Raw genomic sequence first — 11,778 nt, 5'->3', positions numbered from 1 at the left:
AAAGGAGCAAGGAGAGGACCAATCATGGAAGGACAGGCCCCTGCATGGCATGTACCAGACAGACGAAGTGACTGACACTGAAAAATCATATTAATACATGGAGAAAGCCAGCACAAAGAGAGTAATCATAGTAGTGCAGGAAAAAACTTGATAGAGTCTAGGGTCCTACACACCAGGTAAGACCCCAGGTGCAGGCTGTGCAGAGATGCCCTGAGACAATCCAGCACATAACAGCAGGGTGCAGTTTTCTTTATATACTGTAGTGCCAAATCACAACAACAGCTGCCTTAAAACGCTCTATAATGTAGGGTAAAAAACCTACAGTAATACAGAGAACACCCCAACAATCATATGACCCCCTGTGAGCAAGATGATGTGGAGGGTGAAGGTAGCAGTGCTCCCAGTGGCAACTGGTGCACTCAGGGCAAAGATTGAGGGCTGTGGATCAGTATTTTTTCTGTCATATATATACATAGAGTTTATTGACAGAGTTTAGGAAAACCATGGACGATCCCTTTTAATGAGCTTATACTCCAAATTAACCTTAAAGACAAATCCTATATGGTCCCATGGTCACAGAAACCTGGCTCCCTGTCAGAAACTTTGGAGAGGAGAACTGTGACAGCCTTACCTGCACCAACCAGCAGAGCACAAACAATAGGAATGATTTATTTCCTTATTTTTCCCTCTCTCTGTCAGTCTCTTCATCTATCTCCTTAGCCAACAACAACATGATATCAGCAGCTTTGCGTCAGTTCTGCCACCACACGTTCAGAGTTTATTACCTTCTTCTCGCTCGATGGTTGAAATATGACACGGTCTCATACATCCATCAGAAATTCTCATATAATGTGCTGTATTCTTGGATCAGAAGGTGATTTACTGCTGCTGGGAGATGAATATGTTTAGAGAAAAATACAGACACGGGAAGATATGTCATATGGAGGCAGGGATGTTTTTTCTATAAGCATTCTTTGTACAATTACAGGAAGTCAATGTTAACATGGGAAAACATTTCCTCCAAATATCTGTGCAACACATTTTAAAGACCCAGAGTACCTAAAAGCGCCGTGGCATTAAGAAATATCAACTTCATATTCAGTATCTGGTCAGGAGTTATATTTTATACTGTAATCACATTTCTTTTGAATTCACTTTCTGCATATATTTTGGTTTCTCTTCCTACCTTGAGTCACTCTTTTGTTTTGATCCACCTGTTCTCCTCTTTGTTTTCTTTCTTTCTGCACCTTCTGATTTCATCAGCCATCATTCTTTGCTCTGACATCATGGCACAAAAGCCTTTGTGTTGTATGAATATGCCTTTGTGTGTCCATTCAAACTTCAGTCTTGTTTTACTTTTCAACCATCTAAAGAAAACAATAAGACAATACTAAAAGTTACTTTATAATCATTTATTCATTTTCGGCAAAGGTAACCAGGTAAATGACTCTGTCACCTTCAGAGTTTGAAAGTGTTGGTATACAGCAAACCGTTCTATTCAGCTACTGCAGTAATCCATATTACCTCAGGACAGAGACTTAACTTAGTAAAGAAAAAAAGTCAATTGTTACACTAAAATCAGTCAGTTGTCACTCCTAGGGCATCAGATTTTGCCCTTTGACATAATGCACCATTAATGTTTTAGTCATCAGTGAAATGAGTCTGTCACTCCGATCCTGTCCCATGTGGACATTTGTAAAAGACGTCTTGGTATTACTGGATGCACTGGGTAAGCATTTTTTTTAAGTTGATAAACCTAACTAGTGAGTAAAAGTATAAAACCTAAAAGGGGTCTGGTGACCCAGTGTTTGTGTTTTTGGTTTGGTTTTTCTGTCACGTGTCTGCTCTGTGCCGTGGCCCACGTTTCATGTCTAGTCTCCCCTGTCTCTGTGTTCCCTGTGTCTCCTCAGTCACTCGTGTCTCCATGTCGCAGTTTGTACTCGTGCTCCATGTTCGCCCTGTTTTCCCTGTCAGCCGTGCCTCCTCGTCCCTGTGACTGTCTTGTGGTTCCTGTTTGACTCTCTTGTGTCCTGTGTTCAGTGTTTTGAGTTTTGCTTCCCATTATGTCAGATTAGTCCCAGCTGTGTTTCCCTCCTGTTTCCCATCCCCTTGTTACTCCCTGATGTATTTAAGCCCTGTGTTTTTCTCTGTGGGGCAACATATTCCGTTACGTTACTCAATGAAAGTAACGTATTCTGAATACTTAGGATTACTTAATATATCGTCATGCTTTTTACAGCTACATGAATGTACTATTGCTGTGTGATTCATTACTATTACTGAAGGTTACTCTCCACACCAACACCAACTAGATGTTTAAATCTTGATATAAATGAGTAACAGTAGGTGGACATTAGGTAAGGCTGCACTTTTTGCAGCGATCTTGTATAGAAACTATTCCGCGCGTATATAAAACAGGTCCGCGGCTCCGAACTGTAGTAAAGGGACCTCTGGCTAATACGTCGGGTTCGTGTTGGGCTCGTAGCCGAAAACTAGGGGCCTGTATCAATATGCGTACTTGTGCGTTCTTGCGTTCTCATGTACTCGTGATACGTCATCAGTCGGAGACCAAGCACTGTTCCAATTCAAAGTACGCATCAAGCCGAGAACGCAAAAAAATTCCCGGACGTGTTCTCGCTCTGCCCGTTTTATCGAGCATGCATTGGTGGTGACTTGTGTGTACTTGGTACAGCTAAGTATCCCAGAATGCATTTCGTCCCAAACCCAAATGCGGCAATGGCGGAGGAGCGCGGCTAAAAACTTTGTAATATTACTCTTTCTGGGTCACAAAATAAACTTTTAAGTTATTTTCAAGCGCAAATGTAGCTGTGTAAGCTTCAAATATCTGCTCGATTTATCAAGATATCATATATTTCCAAACGTGCTCCGATGTTTTTGGAGACGTCTGTGACCCGCCAGCTCCATAACTGACCGGGAGGTCGAGGAGCACTAGAGCCGGCGAGAACTTCCGGCACATCGTTTTGAACCCCCCGGTGGTCTTTTCACTACTAAGGTTAAGTAAGTTACTAAGGCTGCAAGTAGAGGTGGCATGGGCCACGAGACTGAGACATTTGAGCCTCTTAATGTGTGTTTTGTTTGGGTTTCCACCAGCGTGGAATTACCAAAACTAGAGAGGGCATATGCTAACATATGAAACAGGAAAAGACTGTCATCTAATCCATTTATTTCAACAAAGTAACTGTATTCTGAATACCACCTTCTGAAATGGTAACTGTAACAGAATACAGTTACTCGTATTTTGTATTTTAAACACGTAACGCGTAACATATATTCCGTTACTCCCCAACACTGATAACCCTCATGTACCCACTCTGTGCTGTGTGTGATTCCTCCATGCTCCTTATCTAGCTACGACTCCTGCATTTGGGTCCTTCATCCTGCCTGGCACACAGTAAACCATGACATAAAACTCCTGAACAAGACACAAACCATGGTTGCCTGGCTGAAGAGCTCCTAATGTGGACTTTCTTGTGGACTCCTTTATCCGAGTATCTCTGGAATGAGAAGAGGTTGTTCAAAAGAGGAAGGCCAGTGTATGGAATATGGAGCTGACAGAAAAGAGGAAAAGAGGAAGACCACAGAGAAGATTCATGGATGTAGTGAAGGAGGACAAGCAGAGGTGACAGAGTGAGATAGACGCAGATGATCCACAGTGGTGACCACTGAAGGGAGCAGCTGAAAGAAGAAAAAGACATTAAAGACACTGATCCAGTCACCTCCTGCCCCTCATTATGGGATGGCATGACAAATCCCTTCCTTTTGGTGTTTTATCCTGACTCTGATCTGCTCAGTTCAGCAGTTACATGCACGAATACTGGCAGATCATCCCTGAAAATATTTCACAAAATACTGCCTACTGTTACTTTAAATGTGGCTATAAACCAAATCGAAAAGGACAATCTGAGCTGAAGTCTATAGTGATTATTCCTGATTCTCTGCCATTCATATTTCAACATGAGACATAACCGAAACAGTGCTCACTGTTCTGGTTATGTCTCATCAAATGAGACAGAAAAAGAGACTCTGTGGATCCTGTTTGACCAAGTGTGAGCATCCTTGTATAAAATGACAGTGCTGCAGTATTAAACTGGTGTATGTAAAGAGAGAAATCCCTGGAAGTGTTGTTTTTCTCTCTATGTGTGCCTTGCCTTAAATCCTAATCTGACCTTATCTGCCTCCCTTCTGTCAGATAACGACAGGTATAAAATGATGAGGCACAGGTGTACAGTTCAATGGGCTGGGCCATCGCTTCCTGTTCACCTGAGCCCTTTTACCGTCAGTGTGGGCGAAAGTGTCAACATCTGACGTGACGCTTTCTCACACCTACGCACGATGATTCAGATGTTAAGTTTTTAAGATCTAAGAAAAAACTCCAACAAGTTGATCACGATGACACAACCATGCTAACCACTACAACTGCATTCCAGACCTATGGGAAGATATCACAGAAACATCAGTGAATATTGAACGTGTGTGCCTGAAACCCACACACTGTGTAGACTTTTACTTTGAAGAAGGTCTAAATCTGCTTTTTTTTCTTTTTTTCTTTTCTTTTGACCTTTAAATTTCAAGGTTAGACTGTTTGGTAGATTCATACATAGACAGAGCTCTTTATGTCTTTTCAACAACTTGAAATATGCTTATAGCCAAAAATAGACATCAACTTGGGATAAATTTCGGCCACGTCTGACCAACCAGCACAACATAATTTTTTAATTGGTGCTTTTGGGCTAAGATGTAGTCCAGAGGATCGTATCCATGACCTTAAAAAAGATCAATTAGATCACTTTTCATATTCAAGAAACACTGACTGGCTCATGTATATTCACACAAATATTAATAATAGACAATTTGATCTTTATTTGAAATTTTGCCCCGTCTTCTTTCTAGAATGTTTTTTATTCATTGGAGGGTCTTCGAGGATGAATAAGCCTGTTTAAAGTCATGACAGATCATCTTATCCTGTGTGTGTGTGTGTGTGTGTGTGTGTGTGTGTGTGTGTGTGTGTGTGTGTGTGTGTGTGTGTGTGTGTGTGCTAACATTAGTGAGCTTGAACATCGCAGCCTTCAGGATTTTCTGATAGAAATTCGTGATTCCATCAATTACAGCAGACCAACGCACTACCACTACCATGTTTGACTGTTGTGTTAGTTTTGCACCAGATGTAATGGGACACACTTGCAGGTTTTACCCATTTGTGGATGATGGTTCTCACCCTGGTTCAGTAGAGTCCCCTATCCTTAGAAATGTCCTCGTAACCTTTTCCAAGCTGATAAATATCAATGAATTTGTTAATCAGCGATTTCTTTGGTATGACGTGCTTCCTTTAGCTTACTTCACTTTGTCAGACAGGTTCTGATTGTATGATTTCTTGATTCAACAGGTCTACAGTAACAGTAAGTGTAATCAGGCCTGGGTGTGGCTAGTGAAACTGAACTCAACTTTCAAAAAAATGTGGTTAATCACCTGAGGAGAAAAGGCTTTTTCACACAGGGCCAGATAGGTCTGGATAGGTTTAGCCGTATTATAGCTGTCTAATATTAAAATTTGTTTGATCATTTGAAACAGATGTGACAAATATGCAAGAAATGAGCAAACTACTTTTTCACTGCACCATATAAATGTCCTCAAACATGTGTAGTGCAAATTAAAGGCACTTCTGAGGAATCAGACTTATTATGACAATAACAATAAATGACGCCTGACCGTGACTAATCTTGTAGAAAACAGACTCGGCCTCAATAATTCAGCATTTTTTCTGTAATGCTGATGTCAAGCAAAAAATGATTTTCTGAGTAACTGACGTCCAAAAGCACCTTTACCCAAACATACTGCTTTAGATGTGAGAACCTGTAATGACACAATGCATTTTCAGACCCCAAACACAAACTTCAACCATCGTAAATAAGTGGTTTACCTAAACCTGCATCTGGTTCTAATTTGAAGCACATAACCAGGTCTGAGTCATTTAACAGCTCTTTAAAACTCCGTCTTAAAGCAAAGCTGATCCAACTCTTAACTGGTCTTCACAATGATAGACGCTCAAGTGCAAACAAACACATACACACATTTCTTTCCTTAGAAAACCACTCAGTCGAAGAACACGCTGCCAGTAAGTGCTTCGGTGAGGTCACACACACGCACACACTCGCCAGTGTGTGATGAGTGTGTTTTGATGTGTGCGTGCATCTGTGTATGTGACGGATAATTGGAAGCATGTGTCTATCTGCGCCTTTTCTTCTGCAGCTCGACTTGGCAGAAATGTTGCCTGGCTCAAGAGAACATCAGAAGCAGCAAAATATGGGATTCTTTCTGGAATATGATTCATTTAGATTGTTCCAAAAACACTTTAATGTAACTGTAAATATAGATAGAACAAATTCAAACAGATGCCCCAATGAAATGTGAACAAAGCAAACAAACTGGTTTGTTAGCAACAGATGAGAGGTGTGTGTAGGTGTTCTTGGAAGTTTTGCGGGTTTAGATGTGAGAGTCAGTCTATGCAAAATGTGTCCCCAGGCAGTGGCACCGATGGGACTTAATTTCGTAGTATGCACAGGAACAGCAGAACATGATTCCTGCATTTAGCATCAGCCACAGCTGAGGCACAAGGACAAAACCAAGGTGCTGCAACACACAGCTAAAATGAGAAAATAACATCACATCAGCCTGACGTTCATTCTGCATCTCAGAATTGTCCAACTTGCCAAATTGGTCCAAACATTTGTTCTTATATAAGGATATATGTTCATCAGTCCACTCGGTATGTATTCCTGGAATGTGTATTCAAGCCGAGCACTGGCACTACACGGGGCTGGACTGGTAATCTGGCATACCTGTCATTTTCCCAGCCTCACAAGCACTGACATTTCTATTACTGACAATGTATCGCCCAATCAAATCTCAAAACACAACCAGGGCCTCCTCTACCTTTGCTACACATCTCGTACAACAGAGTTCAGTGTGGCAGAAGTAGTGAAAAGGTGGAGCGATGGAGAGAAAAAGAAGCAAAAAATAAACACAGCAAAATTAACTGACATGGCGGCTGTACAACAGCAGATCCACCAACAACTAGTAACAAACCCTCGCTAGCACAGGAGGCTCCTGCTAGCACCAGCCATAGAGAAGTGAAGGAGAAGGGACAGCAGTCCCAACAACAGAGTGAGTAAGAGACAGAGGAAGGTGACATTAATGTGATAAGAAAATACATGGAGGAACAGAAGGGAAAGATTTCACTACGTGCCACTTCTAACAGCTAAAGTGTAGCTTTTAATTGTCACGTGCTGCAGTACAGTGCAACTAAGAAATGACCCGCCTGGACCAAAAATGTGCCAACACCAATTTTTCATCCCAGTCCAACAATGATACTAGATAGAAGAAAATAGAGTGCATGCAGGATTATGGGAGCTGAACGTCTGTTTAAATTCCAAATGATTTTAGGCTGCTATTAGGCGGTTGCTAGGCAACATGATAGTTACAAAAATGCCTAATTCAAGTTTTGTGGATACAAATGTTACTGTAATGACATGAAGATGATACAATTCCTTTATAAGTTGTTTCTAGGTGAGAAATGCTTTGCAGTAAATGCCATTTTAGTCCATTGGTAGGTGGTTGTTTGGTGACATGATCATGTCATAATGTATAATAGAGAAAAGAACCTCGTTGTATCATAATAAGATTCTTAAAATAAATTCTCCTTTAAAACTAGAGTTCATTGTTTGGTTAGACGAGCAGTCTGTGCAGAAGAAAAGCTCAATGCGAGATGATGAAACTCACGAAGAGAAAACACAAACATGATGAAAATTGGACATTTCTGTGGGCTTCATTTGTTGGTCTATTTGTATCTTTGTGTCTTTCTCCGGAAGTTTCAGTCAGTGAAGTCAGAATAAAGTTTAAAATCTCAAGCTGTTTCTCAGAATCCACAAAAAAAGGTCAATAATTAAACAGCTAGGAAGCTGCTTCAAATTCCACAGACGAGCTGTTCTAATATTAAATGTAGTGTGATGTAAAACACACACACAACATTATATGTGGATTCTGAAAGTGGGTCCGTTTCAAAGATGCACATGTGAATACTCGTAGACTGTTTTATTACTCTATTATTAATTCTCTGTAAGCTTGGAAGGAGTCTTCCTAAGAGAGACCACTCGGTGTGCTGAAGATCTTTAAGTATCTGTACAGGTTCGTGTCCTCTTAGAACGTGTCCTGGACTAGCAATTGGAACATGCGACGAAGATGAACTGGCCATAGAGCGAGCTCAGTCAGTGGAGCTGAAACATCTGATGGATAATGTCTCTGTTTTATATTTCAGGAAACTGAATCTGTTTGAACTTCCAGCTGTTTTTTTACATTTTGTGCATTTCCACACTTTGCTTCATGAAAGTATACATGAAAATGTACAGATGAAAACCCACCAGCCAGTTTATTAGTGAAAAAAACGTATAACACGGACAATCATCATCCTGTGGGATTACATTGTTGTACGGTTAATGCATTCTCTCCTGATGTTGAACAGATTCCAAACATATTTGTCCCGATAGTAATTTAGACCAAAAGGAAGTAAAATTAGGCAAAAGTTTATATGCGCTTTAAAAAACACAGAGTGCAGTTAAATCCAGCTGTGAGTGCTGGTCTGAAATCAAGTATGTCTCTGGGTGTAATCCTACGTACATGCAGAATAACACACAAGCCTGAACTTTGGTACTTCCTGTCCAATTAAAATACATTTGTGCCAAACTTAATCTTGGTTTTAAACATGTAATCGATTGAAAAACTATATTTTATAAGTTGTTGCTGGATTATGTTACCATGTTCAAAACAAAGCCACATTACATCGTGTCAGAATAAAGCAGCTACAAACTGTTTTGATTGGCTGAGCATCCTTTGAATTTATGTTTCTCAGACACAAACTGTTTTCAGTAAAACTGAACATTGTGTAATCTGAGTGTTACGATTATAACAATGTTTGTATTTACATACAGCTGACTCTCTTCTCATATATGTCTTATATATAATTGTATGCAATACACTGACAACAGTCACACTTCTGTAACCTCTGTGTGTTTGTATCTTCACTTGAGGCAAACCTCTATGTTTCTGAGGATGTCCCTCATTTAAAAGCACGGATGGATGTTTTTTAAAAAGCTGCCTGTTAACATAAAAACCCATTAAACAATAATCTCTTCAAGTCAGTGTTTTTCAAGTAGTTTTTCCAGGTTATTTTTTGTCTCTTTTTCAAGTATTACTTGTAAATTGATTACTTTTACTATTGATTACTTAGTTCTCGTTTCCTCGACCGCCTATATGTCAGTGGCGAGTGTCATGGCTGCGCTTTGAATGTGTGTTGGACTGAAGCCACCAGTTCAGAGAAGTTTTAGTCATTTAATAAACTGGTATTCTGGCACAGAGCCAGCAGATTGCTGAGTTTTACTTCCAAGGAACTGGAAGCATAAGTGACACACCTGTGCACAACTTCTAGGAAGATTCATTCATCAGTAGTTTACATTGTTTCTCAGCTGCGGTACAGCTGGTTTTTCTGCAGTGCTCCACGTTCGTCACACCACACAATGTTTCTGAGGATTACAAATTAGATGTCAATACGTGAAACATCAGGGGCAAATCTGCTCATGATGCAAGTGACAAACTGAAAACTGAAGACTTCCGTGCAGATGTGAGAGCAAGTTATTACTCATAATAAGTAATAAGATCAAGTGGAGGAATCATTAATGATAATTATCCTTTTAGGGTGGCATGTTATGTAAAAGAAGATGGTCACAGTCAGTTATTATGACCTTGGATCTGATGGTCTGATTCATTCAAACTTGACATGAAGTGAATCATGTTAATCAAACAAATGTTGGAATTTTCTAAACAAACTTTAAAGGTAGCTTATTTTTAACTTTGGTGTACATGCTGGCTGATTATTTCTCTCCGTGTGTGTGTGTGTGTGTGTGTGTGTGTGTGTATGAAAGGACTGATTTACTGTTAAATATATCATTGAAGGTCACAATATGTGCCTAAATTGGGTGCAACCGTAAAAATCATTTCTTTGTATCATTGTAGGCTCTCACAATATGAAGCACAGAGAGGTGACTGTTGTTGTGAATTGGTGCTATATAAATAAAACTGAATTCAATTTTGAATGAATTTAAAACTGCATGTGGAGAAAATGTTTTGGTCATGCTGGTCAGATTTATTGATACACACAGCAAACAGACTCTCGGTTTCTTCACAAAGTTTGTTTGTAATTCCTAAAGTGGAATTTTTCAGTACTTTCATTGGATTGGATTATTTTCCTGTACACCATATTATAATAATTAAGAAAAAATACCAAAACTTATAAACCAAATAGTTTTAACCTGCTGACCTCCAATGCCCCGGTACCCCGGGCAGAGGGGAACATGTAGTTTCACAGGCTGTGCCACCAGCTCTGTTTAAACATAGACATGTACGGTATCCAGAGAAACATCAGAATCTCAGCTAAAAGCTTGCTAAACTCTTTGACCACCAAACACAGCTAAAACAACAAACAATGCAAAAGCAGGTAAACAGATTCCACAAAAAGATGTAAACACAAAGCGTGGATTCCCACGTTCACCCGATGGCACGTACACGGACGAACAACGTCTCAGCTGAAAGCACAGATCTCAGATATCAGAACTGCAAGTTTCATCCGATCAAAATTCACTAAACCTGCAGCGAAAGAAGACCAAAATTATGCTTCACATTTGAAAAACATTAGCATGAATTCTGTCTTACCCTTGCTGTCTTGGTTCCATCTCCCAGTATGCTTCAAGAGCAGTTTCCCTTCATACGTCTCTATTTGTTTACAAGCAGATGCATTATGCACCAGCCGACCGTTGTGTACAGTGTGGCCGTCCGCTTTTTAATTTTTTTGTTATGCAAAAATGACCTCCAACAAGGCGGTCTAATTTCTGCTATTAAATACCAAACAAATGTACACCAAACAGCAAAACTCTTAGCGATGTCTCTGTTTCGCTTCAGCAGCATCAGTCTGTCCACAGGTAATGTCCATATGTTGGTTCATGGTTTTTTGATGAACTGCAGCATATTTACCAACAGGTTATATGTTATAAAAGAAAACAATAAAAAGCCTAATAAAAAATTCATATCTTTCTTTATTACATCCTTTTCACCTATAATTAGGTCTCACTAGTGTTAGCTTTATTTTGACACGTTGATGCCAAGATGGATTACACACAGTTTGTAACTGCAGAGAAATAGCTGGTTCGTTTTGGGCAGGTCTTGTTCAAGCAGGCACCTCAGAAAGCCCCTGGGGTTTAAATAGTAACTGGGAACACTAACAAGTCAGACTAAACTAAAAAATAAACAAATAAAGAATGAAAATACTAGGGGTGCAACGATACTCGTATCGATATTGAACCGTTCGATACAGTGCTTTCGGTTCGGTACGCATGTGTATCGAACAATGCAAAATTTTTAATTTATTTTATCAACTTTTCTTCTGACGATGCTGTCTGTGTTGAGAGCTCAGTGGATCTGCGCTCAACAGTGCAGCCTAGGCGGAGTAGTCGAACGCAGATTCACTGAGCGCAGCGCAAGCTAGCAAGTGAGAAGTTAAGCTCTCGTTGCGACATGGCAAACTGAACCTCCCCCATCCTCATTCAGATCTGGCGTTTGGAACTATTTTGGTTTTCATGTGACGTATGACCCTGAAGGTAAGCGCGTCATGGACAAAAGTAAAACAGTATGTCGGATGTGCCACGCAATGCTCAA

General features: G+C 40.1%; 1 long non-coding RNA gene across 1 annotated transcript; it reads right to left on the bottom strand.

The window, feature by feature from the left end:
* Positions 1–842: 842 nt before the first annotated feature.
* On the bottom strand, positions 843–11,026 carry LOC309703095. Its single transcript, XR_014275829.1, has 4 exons — positions 10,780–11,026; positions 3,451–3,515; positions 1,187–1,367; positions 843–885 (listed from the first exon to the last, which is right to left on the bottom strand). It is a non-coding gene; the product is annotated as an uncharacterized lncRNA (long non-coding RNA).
* Positions 11,027–11,778: the final 752 nt, after the last annotated feature.

The sequence above is a fragment of the Aulonocara stuartgranti genome, assembly GCF_965226115.1.
Source record: "Aulonocara stuartgranti genome assembly, chromosome: 1".
Classification (NCBI taxonomy): domain Eukaryota; kingdom Metazoa; phylum Chordata; class Actinopteri; order Cichliformes; family Cichlidae; genus Aulonocara; species Aulonocara stuartgranti.
This window is presented reverse-complemented; position numbering and strand designations above follow the sequence as displayed.